At 38.5% G+C, this 21,884-nt stretch overlaps 1 long non-coding RNA gene and 1 pseudogene across 2 annotated transcripts in view; both read right to left on the minus strand.

Moving 5' to 3' along the window:
- LOC149157707 (uncharacterized) overlaps positions 1–13,040 on the minus strand; it is a 65,953-nt gene extending 52,913 nt beyond the window's left edge. The window contains exons 1-2 of the long non-coding RNA XR_016262004.1: positions 12,810–13,040; positions 12,613–12,691 (exon numbers count right to left, since the gene is read on the minus strand). This is a non-coding gene — a long non-coding RNA (uncharacterized LOC149157707). The remainder of the gene's footprint in view (positions 1–12,612; positions 12,692–12,809) is intronic.
- A 447-nt stretch (positions 13,041–13,487) lies between these two features.
- Positions 13,488–17,354, minus strand: LOC149157708 (uncharacterized; annotated as a pseudogene). The gene is made up of 2 exons (XR_016261633.1): positions 13,740–17,354; positions 13,488–13,542 (listed from the first exon to the last, which is right to left on the minus strand). The product of XR_016261633.1 is annotated as an uncharacterized LOC149157708 (transcript).
- Between the last annotated feature and the right edge of the window lie 4,530 nt (positions 17,355–21,884).

A 21,884-nucleotide genomic window follows, 5' to 3' on the forward strand; every position in this document is an offset into this window, starting at 1 on the left:
CTTTTTCCAGCTTCAAGAGATATCGAACTAGCTTGTTGAGTGAGTGCTTCAAATGGAATTCGAACTGCTTCATTTATAGTCCTTTGGTGAGGTCGAATAGCCTTCTTTGAGGCCGACTTGATCATCTTAAGACCGACATGGTGTGGAGGCAACATAATTCATCTTTGACTCAACACTTAACCTATTTACATGATTCAAAAGCCCAAGAAGGATCTATTTAAAAGTACAATGACTCTATTAACTCGGAATAAATCCTAGAAGTCCTCGATGGGGACTTTGACCTAAAGCATGATGACCCAAGCATGAAACCCATGCTTTAATAAGTCATAACAATAATAATAAAAAGTATTTTCTTTGTTCTTTTGACAAGATGACTCAAATACATTTAATGAAGACCAAACCCAATTACATTATTCAACACTCCCTTTTAACTAGGGAGGTGTTCATCATAAACAAGTACAAGGAAGATCTCAACTATATGAACCATGAAAAACTTTAGGCACCGAAATGCCATGGACTAGATTCTGACCAAGGCAATCTATCCATTGGTCTCTCAACAGTTTAGGCACTGCAATGCCATGGACTAGATTCCTTACCAGGGCAATCTATCCATGTGGGACTAAGATGGACTCAAGCTTTCAACCTCTCTAGGTACCATCAAGATTACTTACTAACCATCAACCCAGGGATCCGGGTGTGTATCCAAAAACAGAGCTCAACACTACCTTTCCAACTTCGGGACCTAGACATCAACACAAAGTGTCGGCTAGATGTCCTCCCAAGAAATGCTTCACTCAGAAAGCCTCAACACTCCTTGATCCAACATATCAAGAATAAACAATCTCTCCCAATCAAACTGATTGGTAACCAGCATGCTATCAAAACCTTCGAGAGATTCACCTGTACAAACACAATCCAAATCAATAATATACTTTCACATGTACATAATCAAATACAAACCTTCGGGGTCTTTCAGACAACTGATGTTGCTCCTCAACACAGTAGGACTATCAACCAAATCTTTGAGATACACTTTCCTTCCTACTTCATATATAGCAATATACCTTTCAAAAAGCATTTTCCAATTAAAAATATGATATGCCCTCCCTCTTAACTAGGGAGCTTCCCTTTATCCAAGCTCCCTCTTAATCTCAGGGAGATCAACTTCTTTTCTTTGACATTGGAGAATCGTTTGTGGCTTCCAACCAGTTCATCAGGTTTATCATCATCCACATCATGCTTATCACATCAACGAACATCTTCACCATATTGAAGATTGTGTGCCTACACAACTTAGATAGCAAGTACAACCAAATCTATAGAAGCATGAAGTTAGCCATATCAAAATTACGAAAGCATTTCAACCTTATATATATCAAATACCCAAACTTAATTACAAACAAGAGACACATACTCTTCAACATCTTGCTAGGGACTTTGTCATAAACCCTAGACTACTTCATAACAACTTTCATTACATCTAGGGTTTCAATGTTTCTTCCAAAGGTATAACATATAGCAAACCCTAGAAACAATTCAAACAAATATAGATCTACAAAGCATCTAACAACTTTCAGAATTCATATGTTAGACTTCCCACTAGGGTTTCATACAAATCCTAGATTTCATACATGAGAATTAATCAATCAAAACCAATCACAACTTAGTCATCAACATGACCAGCTTCCACTAGGGTTAGTTGCAAACCCAAGAAAACGTCAATCACAACTAAAACTCAGATTTCAACAATCTTACACAAATCTCAAATTATCACTTTGTCATCATACATCAAAGATTTTCACTTTTACTAAGGTTTAACTCCAAAACCCTAGAATTTCACAAATATTATCATCCTAGAGAAACAAACTTTGACTAGGGCTTAGTTCCAAACCCTAGGATTCATGATCACCGATAAACAGGTCAACTCATACATCTAGGACTTCATCATCATGCATAGGCATTTCATATCATGTGTTAGTCAAACCCAACTTCACAAATATCAATAAGAGTTAGACAAACAACAAACTTGATTAGACTAGGGTTTGATTGGACAAACACACATTCCAAGGAAATCATTTCTAAGACATTATAAGGGTCTTGCTTACACATTCCACCAAACCCTAATGAGTTAGGGTTTCAATATATAGCAACCCCAAAATTACTAATACTTCAAAGGTTTGGGATTTTAGACTTTATCATTCAACCCTAACAAGTTAGGTTTTCCTGATCATACCAAAATCCTAAACATGACATCATCAACAAAAAACTTCAAATAGCATTTCTCAATAACCCTAAGTAGTTTAGGGTTTTAGACATTAACATTAGCATACCCTTAGGTTAGGGTTTTCTAGAGAACCTATCTAGGGTTCTATAAAATCAGTTAAGAATATGAGTGGGGTAGATTTATCAAGTGATGAATCACCCAAAACAAGAATCATTATGATTCAATATAGCTAGACATAACAATGTTAGTAATAGATTATCAAATGAATAAACATTTATTATAAAGAAATCAATGTTTTGTAGTTTAAGGCATACCTTTGTTTCTTGACAAACCTTGTCTTGGGTGGCTCTCTTCCATACTCCTTGAGGATATAGCAGATGTTTTCCTAATCAAGACAATAGAGGGAGAATGGTGATTAGTATTTAATATAATCAAAACTTAAATAAGTACATGAAACCAAAAACTGAAAGGAAATGAGATACTTATCTTTGGGAGATGTTGGGGGCTCCCTCCAAAGCTTGAGGGATACCTATAAACTTATAAAAACAAAAATACAAAATAAGATATCCAAGACTTAAAAGCAAAGGACTTAGTAGTGTAAGTCCCTTATGTCAGATTCTTCGAGCTTGGGTTTCTTTGGTTCTTCTTCTTCAGCAATGTTAGCATGATCTCTTTCTCTCTTCTTATTTCTTGGATTGTCGGGACAGTCACTCCTGTAGTGACCCTTCTTATGACATTGATAACATTCTACCTTGGACATGTCTACTTTCTTCCTTGGTCCTTTCGATTTCTTTCCTTTGTGTTGAGCAGTGTAGGCATTTGAAACTTCTTCGCATTGGCAACTAGTGATATCCTTAATTCTTCTTGACTGCAGGCAGTCCACAGTTCTTCAAAAGTAGGATCTTCCTTCCAACTGTTAAGTCCTACAACAAATGCACCCCAAGAAGGTGGCAATCCTAATAGAGCAGTGATCACAAGTTCTTTGTCTGGAAGCCAAAAGATCATCTTTGATTCTTGCTATCTTCACAAAGAAGGAGGCCACTGTATCTTCTTTAGTCATCTTTGTGGTCCTTAGTTCATTCTTCAAGCTTGCTACTTGACCAATGTTCTTAATAGTGAATAACTTTGACAGGGCCTCATACATTTCTTGAGCATGATTAATGTTGGCTATAAATGGGACAAGGTTGTCCTTTATTCCTTCTACCATTAGGGTCATGGCCACTAATTCTAATTCTCTGAACTTCACTTTATCAGCATCACTAGAGTCATCTGTAGGCTTCTTTACTTTTCCTTTGACCAAGTCTAGAACCTTGTTCTTTTCAAGGATGAGGTCAATCCTCTTCTTCCAAGACCTGTAGTTTGAGGCTCCTTCAAGTTTGTTCTCTCCCTTGATTGTGTTAGACATTGTCTTTGAAGATAGTAGACTTCTTCCCTTGAATAATCCTTTTGAATGATTCCTTGATCAAGTGCTTGAGACTGCCTTTTTCTTCTTTCTTCACCAAAGCTCTGATACCATGTTAGAAAATCAAAAAGGCAAAAAGATTTTCTTATACTTGATAATTACTTGTGATGTTCTTGACTTCTTATTAGGTTTCTTTATATCTTCTTTCTTTTAGTTCATCAAGCAATTACCAAAGCAATAACACATAAAACAATGGACACCAGATAAGGCTTACAGCCAGGGCAAACCCCTCTCTTGGAGAAAACCCAGTCAGTAATTCTACCTTCAATAGTTTTTCGGAGATATTCCAAGACTCTAGACTTTGACACAAACTTTCCTCCACACCAAGTTAGCCTTCCTCTTTTCTTGCAGATGATCCTACTTGTCATGGCAACAGCAGTAATAGTAGCAGCACTTTCTACAACCCAACAACTTCGACCATGCTTTGGAGACTTCAATCTTCACTGAAAGACTTCGATCTTCACATAGGAATTTCGTTGTTGGCCCAATACAACTTCCTGAGGTAGCAGCACCCAGCTCCAGCAACTTTGACCTATACTTTGATCTGGCTGCAACAACATGCGGCAACTGGCTACGGCATCAACAAGAGAACTTCGATCTTCCAAACCAGGGCACAAGAGAGAGAGATAGAAGCACCAAAATTTCGATCTTCCTCTTTTCCTTCTCCTAGACCAAACTCGCACTTCCTTTTCTTCCTTCCTCTATTTCGCACTTTTTCCAGCTTCAAGAGATATCAAACTAGCTTGTTGAGTGAGTGCTTCAAATGGAATTTGAACTGCTTCATTTATAGTCCTTTGGTGAGGTCGAATAGCCTTCTTTGAGGCTGACTTGATCATCTTAAGGCCGACTTGGTGTGGAGGCAACATAATTCATATTTGACTCAATACTTAACCTTTTTACATGATTCAAAAGCCCAAGAAGGGTCTCTTTAAAAGTACAATGACTCTATTAACTCATAATAAATCCTAGAAGTCCTCAATGGGGACTTTGACCTAAAACATGATGGCCCAAGCATGAAACCCATGCTTTAATAAGTCATAACAATAATAATAAAAAATATTTTCTTTATTATTTTGACAAGATGACTCAAATACATTTAATGAAGACCGAACCTAGTTACATTTTCCAACACTCTGGATACCTTGGATCATCGGTTAATTGATAGTGGAGCCTCAAGGCATTTCACTAGATATAAAGAGGCCCTCTCAAATTTAGTTGAAAGGAAACCTAATCTAAAGATTATACTTGGAGATAATTCCACCTACCCCGTAAAAGGGACAGGAATTGTCACTCTTCACTTGAACTATGGTCAAACCATACATCTTCAAGAAGTCTTGTATATCCCTGATTTGAAGAAGAATTTGGTGTATATTTCTGCGATGGAAGACAAAGGCTTCAAAGTAGCATTCATTGATGGAAAGGTACATGTATGGAATAGAAACTTCAAAGATGCTTTATTCTTGGATTTAGGGTTGATGGTCTTTATCAAGTTCATGGAAGTCCTTTGGGAGCATTGGCAAGTGATACCTCTATTCAATTTGAGCTATGGCACCGAAGATTTGGCCGCTTACATTATAAAGCCTTACCCGGGATAAGGAAGATATGAATCATGAAGGAGTATGTCAAGGTTGTACAGCTGGGAAACATACAAAGAGAACATTCCCTTCTAGTTAAAACAAGATAACTTATATTCTTCAATTGATACATTCTAATTTGTCTGGTATCTTGCTCGTAACTTCATTAGGAGGATACTCATACTATGCAATTTTTATGGATGACTTCTCACATAAAACATGGATTTATTTCTTGAAGAGGAAGGATGAAGGTTCAAGTGGTTTCGTTCTTTCAAAGCGTTGGTGGAGAATTGAACAAGAAAGAAGATCAAGACATGAGGACTGACAATGGAACTGAATATGAAACCAATGAATTCAATGACTTTTACAAAGAGGTTAGCATTAAGAGGGAGACAATTGTTCCATATACTCCAGAGCAAAATGGTGTTGCTAAAAGAAAGAATTGAACCATTATGGAAGCCACCCATGCCATGATCTATGATCAAGGTCTACCAAAATTCTTGTGGGGAGAAGCTGCTAACACTATTGTATATGTTCAAAATAGAAGCCCTCATCAAGCTTTGGATTTCAAGACACCTGAAGAAGTTTTCACTAGTAAGAAACCTGATGTTTCTCATTTTAGAATCTTTGGTTGTCCTATGTATTTTCATGTGCCTAAAGAGAAAAGGAATAAGTTGGAAGCTTCTGGGAAGAAAGGTGTATTTGTTGGATACAGTGAAAATTCAAAGGCATATAGAATCTATGTTCCTGGTCAAAGAGAGGTAGAAGTAAGTAGAGATGTTACCTTTGATGAAGACACTACCCTCGAGGAAGCCAAAGATCTCTCCATTTCAAGAAAGGATGATCATGTTGCTAAAAAACAAGAAGAACCTCTAATGGATGAGCCTATGCCCGATGTTGATGGCCCAATGGATCCTCTTAATCCACCTCCTTGTGATCCCTCTACCTCAAGGAAAATACCATTATGGCTCAAAGATACTCTTGAAGATGCTGAAAAACATGTTGCTCCAAGAGGAACATTTTGGGAAAGTAAGAAGCCAAACAAGTATCAATGATACTTGGTTGCCATGAGTACTATTATTCAAACTGAACCTTGCACCTTCGAAGAAGCTGTAAAGCACCAGGTATGGAAAGATGCTATGTCTGAGGAATATGAATCGATCATGAAGAATGATGTTTGGGAAGTGGTTCCTAGACCCAAGGACAAGTCTATGGTAACTTTAAAATGGATTTACAAAATCAAACATGGAGCTGATGGAAGATTGGAAAAATATAAGGCAAGGTTCATGGCTCGTGGTTTCTCTCAAAAGGAAGGAGTGGACTGTGATGAAATATTTGCACCAATTGCTTGATATACCACTATCTAGTCCATAATTGCTCTTGCTGCCAATCAAAGGTGGACCCTACATCAAATGGACGTCAAGATTGCTTTCTTGCATGGCTCACTTAAGGAGGAAGTCTACTTGGAACAACCTTGGAGATTGGAAGTACAAGATCGAAGGACACATGTATGCAGGTTGAAGAAAGCCCTCTATGGGTTGAAGCAAGCCCCTAGGGCTTGGTATGAGAGGATTGATAGCTATCTTATGAAGCTAGGATTTACAAGGAGCTATGCTGATCCAAACCTATACTTCAAGGTTGAAAAAGACATGCCACTTATCTTGGTCTTGTATGTCGATGATTTTATTTATGACTAGTGTTGACCCTCTCATTTATTAATGCAAGAGGGAGTTGACTTCTGAATTCGAGATGAAGGACCTAGGACTAATGCATTACTTCCTAGGCTTGGAGGTCTGGCAAAATCCAGGCGAGATTTTCCTTTCTCAAGGGAAATACATTGTGAAGTTGTTAGAAAGATGTGGGATGGTGGAATGCAAGTTTGTGTCTACTCCGATGGAACTAAACTTCAAGAAGTTATGCGAAAGTGTTGTTGGTCCCAAATTGGCAAATCCTTCTGAATATAGACAACTTGTGGGGGCCCTGATGTTCTTGGTAAACTCCCAACCAGACATATGCTTCGTTGTAAATACTTTGAGTCAATTTATGGTTGAGCCTCATCACATACATTGGGTTGCTGCTAAGAATCTCTTAAGATATCTTCGTGGCACTATCAACTATGGTCTAAGATACACTGCCAGGAATTTGAGGCTACATGGATATTTTAATGCTGACTAGGCTGGCAATGTGGTGGATAGAAAAAGCACGTCAGGATGTTGCTTCTCTTTGGGATCTGCTTCAATTTCTTGGATGAGCAGGAAGCAGAAATTGGTTGCTCTAAGCACCACCGAGGCCAAATATATTGCAACTAGTATGGCCTGTTGTGAAGTTGTTTGGTTGAGGAAACTCTTCAGTGAGCTATTTGAGCATGTGTTGGATACCACCGTCATTTATTGTGATAACCAAAGTGGGATTTGCCTTTCAGAGAATCCCGTGTTCCACGACCACTCCAAGCATATTGATATCAAGTACCACTTTATCCGGGATATGGTACAACGGGGAGCAATAAGGATCCAACACATCAAGACTGATGAACAGGTTGCTGACATCCTCACGAAGCCTTTGGGGAAGGCCAAGTTCTTAGCCTTCCAAGAGAGACTTGGAGTCGTGGAAAGACCCTCCCATGAGCGTCTTGCTTGAGTTGGACATTGAGCTCTGGGAGCTCCTGGGGGCCTGGGGTACTTCTTGGAGCTATATGAGCACAAAGTGAGTGTTCACCTTCCCCTATGGAGTATATACGCCAGTTGTTTGAGCACAGGGTGAGTGGTTCACCTTCCCCTGTGGAGGACACTATTTGGGAATAGGGTAAGTGGTTCACCTTCCCCTATGGTTGATGACATATGCATAGGTTGAGTGGTTCACTTTCTCCTATAGCATATGAGTAGGATGAGTGGTTCACCTTCTCTGCGGATGCCCCAGCATACATCCTACCCTTGCAGTCTGGGACTCTTGGGAAGTATCTCTCATTTAACCAATGAGTTGGGAAAAGAGGTTAGGGACCACAGCACTACAGATGGACGCATCGTGTACTATCGTACTCCCTATGTCTAAGATGCATGATGTTCAACAACTTGATCACTCTAGATCAAGCCTGATTGGGGTTCTACCCCTGGTTATGTGGACTGATTTTTGTCAATGGAGAGTGGTAATTTCTCTCACTCTCAATCGATCCTTCTTATTGTCTATATCAATCTTCAACAGAGATGAGACGAGATGTAGAGATAGTACATGATGATCTTGATGGCATAGTTATGGATGGACATTGACAGGTGGAATTACTCCCTAGTTGAGAGAGAGTGTTAAAGATGGCAACTAGGGATCAATTCCCTCATTTGGAAGGCTCCTCTTAATGACACACTTCACCCTTGAAGAGCTCTTGATGGCATCATTCATCATTGAGAATTTTGGAATTTTTGTCTTCCTACAAATGCTTCATTTTCAGGTCGGCTCAAGTCGGCTCCTCTTCATGTCGGCTCATGGATGAAAAGACATGTCTCTTCACCCCACTCCAACCACTATAAATAGGGCTATTTGTTCACCTCATTTGGCTCATTCTCATCACAAAAAGCTTGGTTTTGAGGCAAAAGAAGATGATCATGTGTGTAGGGTTTCTCTCTCTGTTGACCAACATTCTCTCTCCATTGACTCTAATTGACCGATCTCTCTTTCTCACTGTTTGACCGAGTTCAGGAAGGCTGTTCTGGAAGACTCCTTTGACCGAGCTCTTGGGCACAATCACCGAGATTCTGGGCATCTTCTCACAGGTTTGGACACCCCTGTTGACCTGCGTTGACCGCAGGTCAACTCTGCAACAGTTGACCAAATTTCAAAGACTTATAACAGTCTGAAGTTCAAACTTCCTAAGGCATTTCAGAGGTGACACTTGGCAGCATTTAGCTGGTTCTCTGCTCATCTTTTGGACAGTAGTTGGTTGGGTTTTTGTGTACTATTTGACAGTCAAAGGCTCGACTTTGACTTCATCATCATTGCACATTATTATATTCTCTCTCTACTGAACATTTGATATTTGATAATAAGAAGGATTGATTAGGAGTTTTTCCCTTGCTTGAGCTAGTATTGGTGTTCTCTTGTCTTGACTTGTCTTGACTTGTCTTTTGCATTTATTGTTTATGTTCTATCTAAAGTTACTGGCAATGTGAATTAATTGTTTACGTGATTGCTATTGGAAATTAAAGTGGAATTGACATTGAGCTACTAAAAGAACATTGAAGTAATTGTTGCAAGCATAGAACATACCATTGTTATCTAAAATTAACACAATGTAAACAATACTAGAGATAGCACCTGCGGGATCTGCGTAGGTGGTGTCAAGGCCATGCAAGAGGAGCCATCGAGAAAGGCTTTTGTGTAGCCAATGATAGGTACATCAGAGCAATGTGTAGTCAGGCTATGGATGGGCCAATTGCAGAGAGAGTGGCAGGGTCCAATACAGGTGGTGCGACACAGTGGAGACAGCACAGACGATCATGCCACGAATAGAGCATTGCGCTAGACATGATCAACTAGCTGCAAGATACAATGACCACCAAGAAGTCATTGGGCAGGGGATTTACAACGACAAGCATGAGTCGATAGTGGTCAGAAAAGCATGGTATGAAGGATAGTACCAACAAGGTTTGCTAGCAAGATTGGTCGAGGTCATCCCTCAAAGGGAGAGAGGGAGACTGTAAAAGTTGAGAGATTGGCAACACATTATTTTTAGTGGATTTCTCAAAGGACTAAGCAAATCCACGAAGATATTTGCAGATCTATAAACCAACATGTTTCTTATGGGTGCTAGAAGGACTTATAGCACCAGTGGCCACAAGTAGAAGCATAGGAGTGACAGAGGACAAGGAGCGGGAAGCTCCAAAGGTTGAACAACTCGGAGGGAGTCAACCTTCAAGTTCAAGAGGGGAATTCCTCCAGATTTGTCAAGGTGATCTCTTCATATGAAATGACCTTACAAGATGTTCAGGATTGGGAGCTGTCTAGGAACCAAGCTGAGGACAACAAGATTTTGAGGATGTTTCCAGATTAGATGGCAGGAAAGGCCTACAATTCAAAGGGAGGAACCAAGGCAACGAATGCAATTCCAGGACCGAATTCAGTTCCAAGTGGCAAAAGTACCTCCCTCACTTTGGGGTGAGATCTAACCTCAGCCAATAATCACTTTGGAGATTAAGGCTAGGGATTTAGCTCAATGTAAAATTATAAAAGCAAGGCTAGGGAGAAGGAGAAGACACGCCATACATCAGCACAAGATTTAAGAGAGGCGTATCAGTGAGTATATTGGGTCCGAGGAAGCAGCGGCAAGGAGATCCAAAACAGCAGAGGGATTGATCAACTAGATCAAAATCCTCAAATCCAGTGTTGTATGTATTTCCTCATTTAGGTCATTTTCCTAGGAAGGGAGCCCAAGTTAGTTCTGAAGAATTCAATGAACTCTCATTGGGTAAAATGTGTGTCATTTTTCGTGATTGAGATTGGTAAATTTTGCTTCTGCTGAATTTTTGCATTAATGAACCTAGCTGTGCATTTAATCAGTGGATAGTTAATCTACTAAGATCTAAGTGCCAGGTGCTAGGTTTGCAGGAATTCTAACAACTTTCATAAAAATCTGTCTTCAGAACACAATTGTCAAAGTGAGGTGGCCTCGAGGGTTAGCTCAAGTGGTCATGAGCCAGATGCGAGATCTCTTCCCCAAAGTTGGGGAAGTCACAGGTTTGACTCTCTTGATCCCCTAGGGGTTAGGCTCCATAATCAGGGCTACCGGTTTACCCCAGTTACCATCCATGGATTATAGGGAAGTACTCGGAGGGAAGTACTCGGAGGGTTTTCCATGTTTTACATGGGAAAAATAGTAGAAGTGAGCATAGGCACTCATTGTGAAGAAAGGTTGTATTACCTTGTCCGATAATGAAGAAATGAAAAGGAATCCATAATTTTATATTATTCTGATTCCTGAAGATCTTGTGCTAATGTAAGCATCAAAACTTCTTAGCTGCAGAAAGAGACTAATTTTCAGCATCTACCACCATCTAAACAAGTATTGTCTGCATCACTCACTAAATTTAAACTGGCTTTTATGCTTGCTCTGTACATAAGTCAAACTACTCTGTTGGAACTTGGAAGATAACGAATAATTTCTCATCCCAAGAAAGCTGAGCTACAATTTAATGTGGCAACAACTCCATATTTGGGAAATGATCCAATATCGAAGGTTGAACTGAACTGAAAAGATCTTGAATACGTGCACCTCTGAGTCAAATTGGATGCACACCAAAAAGCTTTCAAGCATGGTCATAAGGCCCTGTATCCAAACCAGATTTATCTCATATACAGATACAACAGTGACCAATATGGCAGCAATCTTCATATCAACAATAGAAAATACAGGTACCCAAGCTATAATCTAGCAAAAATATGGCTATATCCACCTTTTAACTACTAAGTTGAAACTAGGTGAATAACACTTATCTCACACTAACACCTCACACATCTACACCACTTCATTGATATACATGGTTTTGCTTTTCCCACTTGCACTGGTTATTTGTTTGAACGCAAGTTTTCCATAATAAGTAGTTTGAGGAAGATATTTTCCAGCAGGAAAGAAGTTAAAAAAGTAAGAAGGAAAATTTTCGCAAATTTTTTAAGGAAGATCAAGATGGACAAACGGGATAAAACGTCCAAGACCACTTGTTCTTGAAAGGCTTGTGATATTTTGCCTTCAAAGTCTTTTTAAATTTTCAATATAAAATTAGATATATATTTATAAAAAAACTACGATTGGAGTCCCTAATCCCTGATTCCTAATTTCAGGATGAGTGTCAACCCACACCGGATCATTCAGCAAATTCATATTGCACCCACAGTTTGTGTAACATCAGTACTAGCTGATCTTTCTGTAATTTTCAACTCATGTCCATTCATGTGGAGCTTGGGCGAAGCATGCCTATCTCTATGATTTTCCCTTTTCAATCCAACCAGCAATGTAGCCATTGCTTGGCAAACAGAAATCTTAACATAAACTAATATCTTATGAAATCATAGAACATATAGTAAGATGAAGAAACAATGTCCTTACCCCTGCAAGGTTAGTTGGACTGTCCTCGTGGAAAATAATTGAAGGCTCCCACTCTAAATCTTGTATTCGTACCATATTGTCTGAGTCATCAGACTTGTTACACATGATAGTTGTGTCCCTAGTGGATACATCTTCACTAGATGTACCGCTGCTTAACTATAGAAAGGATGATAACCGAAATAAAATAAAGCAAGGAACTTGGAAGCTAGAAAAGAGTCCCCTCTGCTTCACTACAATATAAAATATATTAGACAAAGAAGCATACCAGAGAGGAAATTTGATCGGTCAAAACTGAGGCTGTCTGGCATCCTCTTGGAGAGCAAACAGTCACCGTGGTGCCATAACTGCTAACAAATAATTTCTCTACACTTAAAAGTATTCAACCAGACAAAATTCTACTCAGTAAACCTATTGTAAACATGGATTATTCCACTTGAATGAAAAAATCAAAAGACCACTTACAACCTCCAAAGAGAAAGCTCCCCTTTCTCCTTGCATTCCAGGAACCTTCTGCACGATCAACTTTTATAGATGTTTGTTGTGACACATTTGAACAGTCTGGTTAAAGGTTCCATCGAACTTTCTTTCTCTATTGCCAAAAAGAAATGGAGGCTTTACTGCACTGTGAACCAACCCCATACCAAGGCTTCCTGTGGTACTAAAATCCCAGCTGACATTTCTTTGACAGTTTCCATGACTACAAAATAATGAAATATGGGATTAGTAAAACTCTGAACCTCAGCAAGGTAAAGAAAATGCTTACAAGACAAAACTAGATGACACACCTGAAAAGCAAAGGTTAATCTTCTTTTACCTCTAAGGGCTCTCATTGTTTCATTACTACCTTCCAGAAACGTGTGATCCAGCTTCTGTGTCTCTTTACCTTGCCTTATTTGAATATTTGGGCAGTCTCTGTGAATTCCGTTAAGTGCATGTGAGATTCAATTGCAAGTTGAAATACTTACGACACAAGACCAAAAGAGATTATATTTCTGGACAGTTATATATAAATAGATTGATTGAATCTCTACATAATGAATAAGGATTAAGAAATAAGAAAAAGCAATATAATATGGGGAACTCGTTCATTACAAGAGTAATATAGGCCCGTCTGAAAGCAATTTGAAGATTCTTGGCTCCTACCGAAGAGTTGCCATCCACCAGCAGATTGCCCACTCTGTTGAAAAGCCATTGTCTGCTTCACCAAAACTGTATAGAAAATTGAGCGACAAACAACATGGCAACAAGTTTATTTTCTTTCTTTCTATCAACCATTATTCTCTTATATGTCATTGTCATCATATGCAGAATAAAAGATCTAAAGTCAAAATCAATTCATATACAATTCACAATCAAAGGCAAAAATGAAATGCACAAGATTAGAAAAACTACCAATCATTTGCAGCTCTTAAATATTCTTAGGACGGCAATAATGATAAAAGCCATCAAATGATCTTCTCCCGCTTTTATTAGAATTGTTTTGCTTGTAAGTTCCATATCATTTGAGCATGAAAGCACCCAATTTTGATCCATCTGCATCCCCTTTGCCACGGAAATACAGTTTAAACACACCGATTCAACATTTCCGAGAAGATCAGGAAAGCAATTTCCCCCCTCCATCCATCAAGATACATTCTTATGGTCTACAGGAACTCAATTCACCCCCAGATGTTTGACAATATGCATTATCGTGTCACATAAGAACTGAATTGCTGCATCTTCCTTTCACGAAAATATAAATTTAAAAATGTGTCAAAATCAACACAAAAAAGCTTCTTCGAGAACAAATCCTTTCTCCCTCATCCTGTTGACAAGTAATTTTGCTTCCAATGGTTTGTCTTCTTTCCAAAGTTCTTTGATTAATGCAGAATATGTTTGAACAGTAGGTTCACAACCTCTCTCCTCCATCCTGTGGAGGAGCTTAAGACATGCATCAAATTCGCCTTCTTTGCAAAAGCCATCAATGAGTATGGTCCAAGTAATTTCTTGTGGACTAAAAGAGCTAGAAATAGCATTATCGAACAATCTGTTTGCCTCTTTTGTCCTGCCTTCTCTATAAAGACCACGAATTATTGCATTATATATCGATAAAGTAGGTTCAAAGCCATTTTCGCTCATTGAATTTAAAATCTCTAGGGCATGCTCATATTTTCCTTGTTTGCAATATCCCATAGTAAGAGAGGTGTATATGCCTTTATGAGGAAGCAAGCCTCTCGCTGACATATTTTTTACCAACTGATCTGCCTCCTGCACCCTGCCTCCATTGCATAGTCCAGCTATTAGTGCACTATAAGTATCCACAGTAGGTTGGCAATCCTTTTCTACCATTTTGTCCAGAAGCTTCAAAGCAATATCAATATTGAAAGCATTTTATTCAGGATCTGAATCACCAATTGCCCCTTTGAAAGCAGTCAGTTTTACTTTCTGCATCTTGCTTTCATGAAGTAGCCCGTTCATAAGTACACTATAAGTTCGATAATTAGGTTGGCATTCATTCTTTATCATTTTTCTCAGAATATCAAAACCATGGTCAACTCTATCTAATTTGATACTGCCATCAATAAGAGAGGTGTATGTCACCTGATCAGGTTTCAGGCCTTTTTCCTCAATTTTTTCAAGAAGTAATTCTGCTTGCTCTAACTTCCCTTGTCTGCAAAGGCCATGAATCAGTGCACTATAAGTGTGAACATCTGGCTCACAACCCTGACACACCATTTCGTCAAGCACTTTAAGTGCACGATCCACTGCACCTGCTCTGCAAATTCCATCAATCAGGATAGTGCAAGTAAATGGAATTTGAACAAGGCCCCTTTTTAGCATTTTTCCAAACACTTTTTCTGCGAGTGATATCTGATTATCCTTGAAAAGTCCATTAATCAGCACATTGTAAGTATAAGCGTTTGGCTCACAACCGTCTTCCTTCATCCGGTCCACTAGTGCAAGAGCAATGTCAATTTTGCCTCCTTTGCAATGTCCATCAATCAAAGTAGTATATGTTACTTCATTTGGGGTCAGGCCTTTCTCATGGAGATTACTGAATAAATCACAAGCTTGTTCCAGCTTCCCCTCTTTACAAAGTCCATTAATCAATTCACTATAAGTGTGCAGGTCAGGTTCACAGCCATTTTTCTCCATCATGTCAAGAAGCCTAAAAGCATTATTAGTTTTACCCTCTTTACAATAACCATCAATCAAAGTGTTATATGTTATTCGAGTGGGGGTCAGACCACTTTTAAGCATTCCATCAAAAAGCAGCATTGCCTTATGCAACTTCCGCTCTTTGCAGAGTCCATTTATCAGTTCATTTTGGGTACGAGCATTTGGTTTACAGCTAGTCTTTTCCATCTTTTCAAGAATCTCAAAAGCAGCATCCACTTTCCCCTCTCTACACAGGCCGTCAATGAGGGCATTGTAAGTGACCACATTAGGAACAAGACCTTGTTCCAGTACTTTATTGAATAATTCGCTTGCCTCTTCCAGCCTGCTTTCTTTGCAGAACCCATTGATTAATGCAGTATAATTATGAATGTTTGGTTGAAAGCCCCCTTCCACCATTTTATGAACCAGATCGAACGCCTCTTGTAACCTGCCAGCATCACAAAGAAGAGCAATGGGCATCGTATAAGTATGAACAGTAGCCTTGCAACCATTGTCCACCATCTCAACGAGCATTCGAAAGGCCTCCTCTATTCTTCCTTCAGTGCATAGACCATTAATAAGCGTTGTATAAGTCATTGAATTTGGAGCACAGCCTTCTTCCTGCATCTGTTGAAATACCTTGAACGCTTCGGCCAAATTCCGGTTCCTGCAGTACCCGAGAATGAAGGACGTGTACGTGAATGTATTGGGATACCAACCTTCTTCATAAATTTGACTCAAGAACTGCTTAGCATTCTGCACCTTCCCCTGCTTGCAGAGCGTACCAATCATAGTATTGTATGTCAAATTGTTTGGCTTAATCCCACTGCTCAACATCTCCCTATAAACGCTCTCTGCAGTGTCGGGCATATTGAGCCTTGCTAAGGCTATTAACAAAGAATTATAATCTTGGAGTTTGAGCTTGAAACCCTTATAATGCAATGTTTTAAGGAATTCCATTACCTTGTCTATCTCTTCAACGCGGGCACAGACCTTGATCATAAGTGTTCGAATATGCTCTGCTGGCCAGAAAAGCTGGGCCCGGAGGAGCAAATTTATCAGCATCGCATGGCAGTCAAAGCTGTGCCTATAGCCAGGGCGCTGCCTCATCCAATGAAAGAATTGCATAGCAGTTTTGGCATCGGTGAGAAGTTCTAAAACCTTCTCAACGTGTTCTGGGGTCAACTTAGCCGATAACTTCTTAAGCGAAGGATTTTTTGCCAGTCAGATTGGTGGATTACTTCATGAACTCGGTGGACCAATTCCCAAAACTCATTGGATGCAGCAGACGATCTTGCATCAATGGAAGCATTTCTCTCAACGGACGCTTGGGCTGAAATAAAATCGGATGCAGTTAAACTATGGCACTTGCGACATAAATCACGCCCATTCACAAATTGGGAAGAAGGTAAAAAAACCCGTAAACTGGGGAACTGCAGAGAATTTAATTTGGAGGTTGTTGCGGAAAATATTAGTTCTATGAAGATCGTCTTCCTCCTCATTTCTGTGTCTGTGCCTGCCCTCCTTCGGCTGAATGGAGATCTCTGTCTGTGTCTGTCCTTGTGAACGAATAATGATAAACCTTGTATCTGGTTCTAGGGTTCTAGCATTTGGACAAATATGTCTTATACACGCAAATGCGACTAGCAGAGTTTCAGATGATCGGATGCGATCTTCAAGTCTCTCTGGAGAGGATTTATTCATTAGATAAGTAAAATCAGTAGTAGATTCAATGAGAGTAATAAACGAAATTCCATTATAATTAATGGAAGATAGTGACAAAGTTAGAAAGGGTAACCAGCTTCACTAAGGAACAGTCTTTCGGAGAAGGCTTTTCTTTCGGGTGCTCCTTTCCTCCCTCGTTTTGATTACAAGGCTGAGTTAGCCTACCATGCGACATGGTAATGCTTTTAAATTTAAAATAAAGTTATTGTCGTATTAATTAAATATTTAGTTGATATATATTGATTTACATTAATATAAATATAAAAATTTATTTTAAATTATTATTATTAGTTATAAAAAAAATTAATATATGTAATATATATATTTAAAAAATGCAATAAAATAATATGAATTTAATGTGGATATAATATTTTAATTAAATTAAAAATTATATAGCTATTTTTGAAATAAATCTCAATTTTTTATTTCTTATTATTATTACAAAAATATTTTGTAGAGATTAAATTTTTTACTATCTACTTAATATTTTTTTATAATTAAATTAAAATTTTGGAAGCCTTATTTCTAAATGGACAAGGTCTATAATTTAATACAAATTATTTTATTTGCATTTATTTTTCTTGTTCCATATTTTTTTAAAATTTATAAGTTATATGGTATTATAGTTGTTTTCCCCCTTTTGAATTTTAGTAATGGTGGTGACATTATTCACCTCTATCTCAATAGCAATGATAATATTTACATTTTTCTCTTGGAGAATCTAGTGACTACTTGGTAATGATGATTTGCTAAGTTATATTGGTGTTGTATAATGCTTCAAAGTAGTGCAGCGATTAAGAAAATGCATGTCACAGGTGAATCCTTTGGTGAGATAACTTAGCTCGAGGTTTTATTTCCATACTTATTTTCATTTTTAAAGCCTACCCCTCACAAATGAAGGTTTTTTATAAAGGAACAATTAAGCATTCTAATGGCACTCAAATGTGGCTTCAACCAACAAGGAAGGCATGTATTAACACTCAATGAAAATGTCCAACAACTTTAGTTTCCCTCCTCTCTCTGCTACTCGACTTTGGCAGTTATCTAGGGAGTATGGTGGCCAGACTTCTTCAATAACTTTTTGGTTTGCTTGGTGTCAACAAGAAAGTGTTACCCCCCATTTTTTTGTCAAAAACCCTAGATGATGTTGTAACATCCCTGGTTAAAAATCCATGTAATAAAGTTAATAAAGGCAAAAAATAAGACCAAACTCATGGGACATGTATTACAAGCTGAATGTTGGAAAAAACATAGTGATGAGGATCATTGGTGATTAATAAATGGCTATGGAAATTGTGAAAGGCAAAGAGGCATTAATTGGCATTTTATTTATGAAAATAATGGAAAATAGGAGAAAAGGAAGGTGAAAGATCACATATTTGCATGAGGAGGAAATTGAAGGAGAATTAAGGAAAAATGAAGAAAATAGAGGCCTTAATGCTAAAAAGACTTCTAAGGATCAGTTCATGGTTTTTTATCAGTTTTAACTTGGACCCTTCTCTCTATTCTCTCTCTCTCACTCTTGCACACTTGAGTTTTCTTGGAGCATTCTTGGAGCACATTGGAGTTGAAGAAAGAAGGCAAGGAAAGTAGGAAAGCGCAAGGGGATATCGGGATCAGCAGCTACAGCTAGATTGCTTTGCAGGTACTGAGTTGCATATATGATTTACTTGCTAGTTTTGGCATGCATGGTGTATGCATGTGGTTATTTGGTTATGATTTGTCATTGGCATAGAGGATTGCCTGGATTGACAATGGTTTTGCCTAGCCTTGTCATTTCCTGGATAACCATGGTGTTGTGGGTTTTTCCCTTTTGTTTTTTGGTTGGTGCTCATGTTCCTCATGGTTGTGGGTTGAGTTATTAGTTCATGGAGCCTTGGTTGGACAAACGCTCTGGAAGCCCTAGAACAGCTTGGGTTGAGTTACTAGTCCTAGAAGCCTTCGTTGGACAAATGCTCTAGAAGCCTTGGAATAACTTGGGTTGAGTTACTAGTCCTGAAAGCCTTGGTTCAACAAACGCAATGGAGCCCTTAGCGGGTCGAGTTGCTAGTCTTGGAGCCTTGGTTGGACAAACACTCTAGAGCCTTGCGACAGCTGTGGGTTGAGTTACTAGTCCTGGAGCCAGGTTGGAACAAACGCTTTGGAGCCCTGGACAGCGTGGGTAGAGAATGATCTGGTGATGGTTAGTGATGTCTAATTGTGAGGTGGAATCACCAGTTGAGGGTTGAGGCGGTTTTGCCTCTAGAAGCCCTGGTTTGGTTTTGTTTGGTTATTCCATGAGATCCCACATTCATGCTTGGAATATGGCACGGGGGTGATTGGCTGAAGAGAGATTTAGTTCAACCCAAACTATGGTCGAGTGGTACGTGGAAGTGTCTGACTTGCTTGTATTTTGCATATTTTAATAAGAGCTCTTTTCCTCTTTTATTTTATGATTAAATGTACTTGTTATGGGTTGGCTTTGATGGTTGTTCTATCAGTGTTATTATTATGGTTATATGTTGGTTATAAGCATGGTTTTATGATAGATTTTATTTATGGCTTTCATCATGTTTTGATTGGTAAATGAATGGTTATTGAATGCATTATCTAAGAGATGTTATTGAAACTATTATGAGAGGGAAACATACCTTCTTGATGGTTTTCAAATAAGTATGAGACCCTTGTATTCAGATATGCATTTATATCTTGTAGTTTACATGTTTGCCATGTGTTTGACGAAATGTCTAGTATGTTCCATTCAGTCTAGGTCAAGTTTTGAGTTGAGAGTGAATGTCTAGCTTCGTCATTGTGTCAATTACGATTCTCAGGTGAGCTTATTGAATTAATGAACATATATATACTTATAACCTACATGTACTATGTACACAAAGTGTTTGTATAAATGAGTAATTCGGACCTCCAACTTCCTGGGGTCATAACTTTGGCATATGTCTCAGTTTGACTATCATAATACCTAGTTTCAAAAATCTCCATGAGGCCAAAAACAAATTAGTAAATTGGTCTTTTACTTTTTCGGTCTCTCTGTTTTCCTGAAAACATCGTTTAGGCCCTCAAAACGGCCCCAGAAGTTTAGAACCCGAAAAAACAGCCAAAGATAGAAAGCTTTGTTAAATTCAAGGATACGAAACTGAAAAGAAATAGTGTTAGGTCAAATTAGGATGATAACAATGTGATCATGTGTCACTGGGTGTTGCAATGAGTTATGGACATGTGGGCCCCATTTTCCATAAGTGGATCTTGGAAATCGGGTCTCACACAGTGACTAACATCTCATGTTTAACATGGCTCGCTCGTGGATTTGGGTAAATGTGGGAGGGGTGGTTACAGATGTCTTCATCTGGGAGGGATTGTCGCACAGGTCTCGTCATTATCGTTGCAAAGTGTATCTTTAGTGTCGCACTTGTCGTAAGTTGTCGCGAAGGTTGTCACAGTAAGGGAAGTATGTGTTAATGTGTTCTAGATGATCTATGTTGAGTCGTCAAGTGTTTAAGTGTGTGATCACAATGTTAGGTCCCTATAATACTAGTGTATCCCCCTTATTATTGTTGTTGTGCCCATGTAGCACCCATATTGTTATTGTTATGCCCCATAAAAGTCCACTAATGTTATTGATGTGCCCTTACATTATTATTGTTGTGTAGGCTATGATTATATTGTGACCCCTTAGATACCTATATATACAAAGGAGGTATTGTCATTTGTATCATCCAAGAATTTTTCATATATGTAACGTAAAGGAGCTTTACCCCTCGAAGAGGATAATTTTTGAGTCGTTGATCTATCTATTTGTGAGTTGTTTGCATAACATTTGGTATTAGAGTTGTGGATTCCAGGGTTTCTCTTCTTCAAACATGTCATCTTGGCATTTTCGCTATAACTTTTTTCTATGAGGCTTCAAAAGCTAAAAAAATTACCACGTGGAGCTGAAATTGTGGTGAACTTTGTGTAAAAATTTCAGAGCTTGGTTCGCTATATTTTCGTAGATATGATTTGTGGAAGTTAGGGTTTTTGCAGGCTCCATAATTCTGTCTCAAACATGTGACCTAGGGAAAATCATCATAAATTTTGTTTTAGGCATCGGATTTGAATTCTGTAAACATGGTTGAAAGTGCATGAACTTAAGTTTTTCGTTTAACAATATTAGGGTCGAAGGTTGAAACAGTGACACGTGGCATCTCGTACAACTTCGATCTACTGAACCAATCCATAATCAAGTCATTGTGTGATATTTGGCATAACTCTTTCTTGAAGAATCCAATCGCGATCAGACTTGTGGTGTTGGACAGAAGACTCGTAGAACTACCACAGGAAGAAATTTCATAACTTGGAGATCTGAAATTGCAAAGATACAACAATTGCAATATCGAGCTCCAAAAAAGCAAGAAAAAGGTGTGTATTTTTTAAATTTTGTCATAACTTTTATTTGAAAAATCAATTTGAAGTGATTCAAAGGGAATATTGAAGCATAGATATAAGTATTTGGTTCTAAAATGCCTCCAAAACAAAATAATTCTACACCCATTAAGCCCTCAGAAAGATCTATTATGACGCATGAAGAGGAAGAATTGTAGCATGATATATCAAAATTACGGGACCAAGTGCAACAAATTTCGCTCTCACAAAGAGCAACCAAAGATGACATGGATGGTTTAAAAGCAGACATGGAAGGTT

This window comes from Pinus tabuliformis, chromosome 5_2, assembly GCF_031772625.1.
Source record: "Pinus tabuliformis cultivar Carrire ecotype Pingquan chromosome 5_2, CPIR1, whole genome shotgun sequence".
Classification (NCBI taxonomy): Eukaryota; Viridiplantae; Streptophyta; class Pinopsida; order Pinales; family Pinaceae; genus Pinus; species Pinus tabuliformis.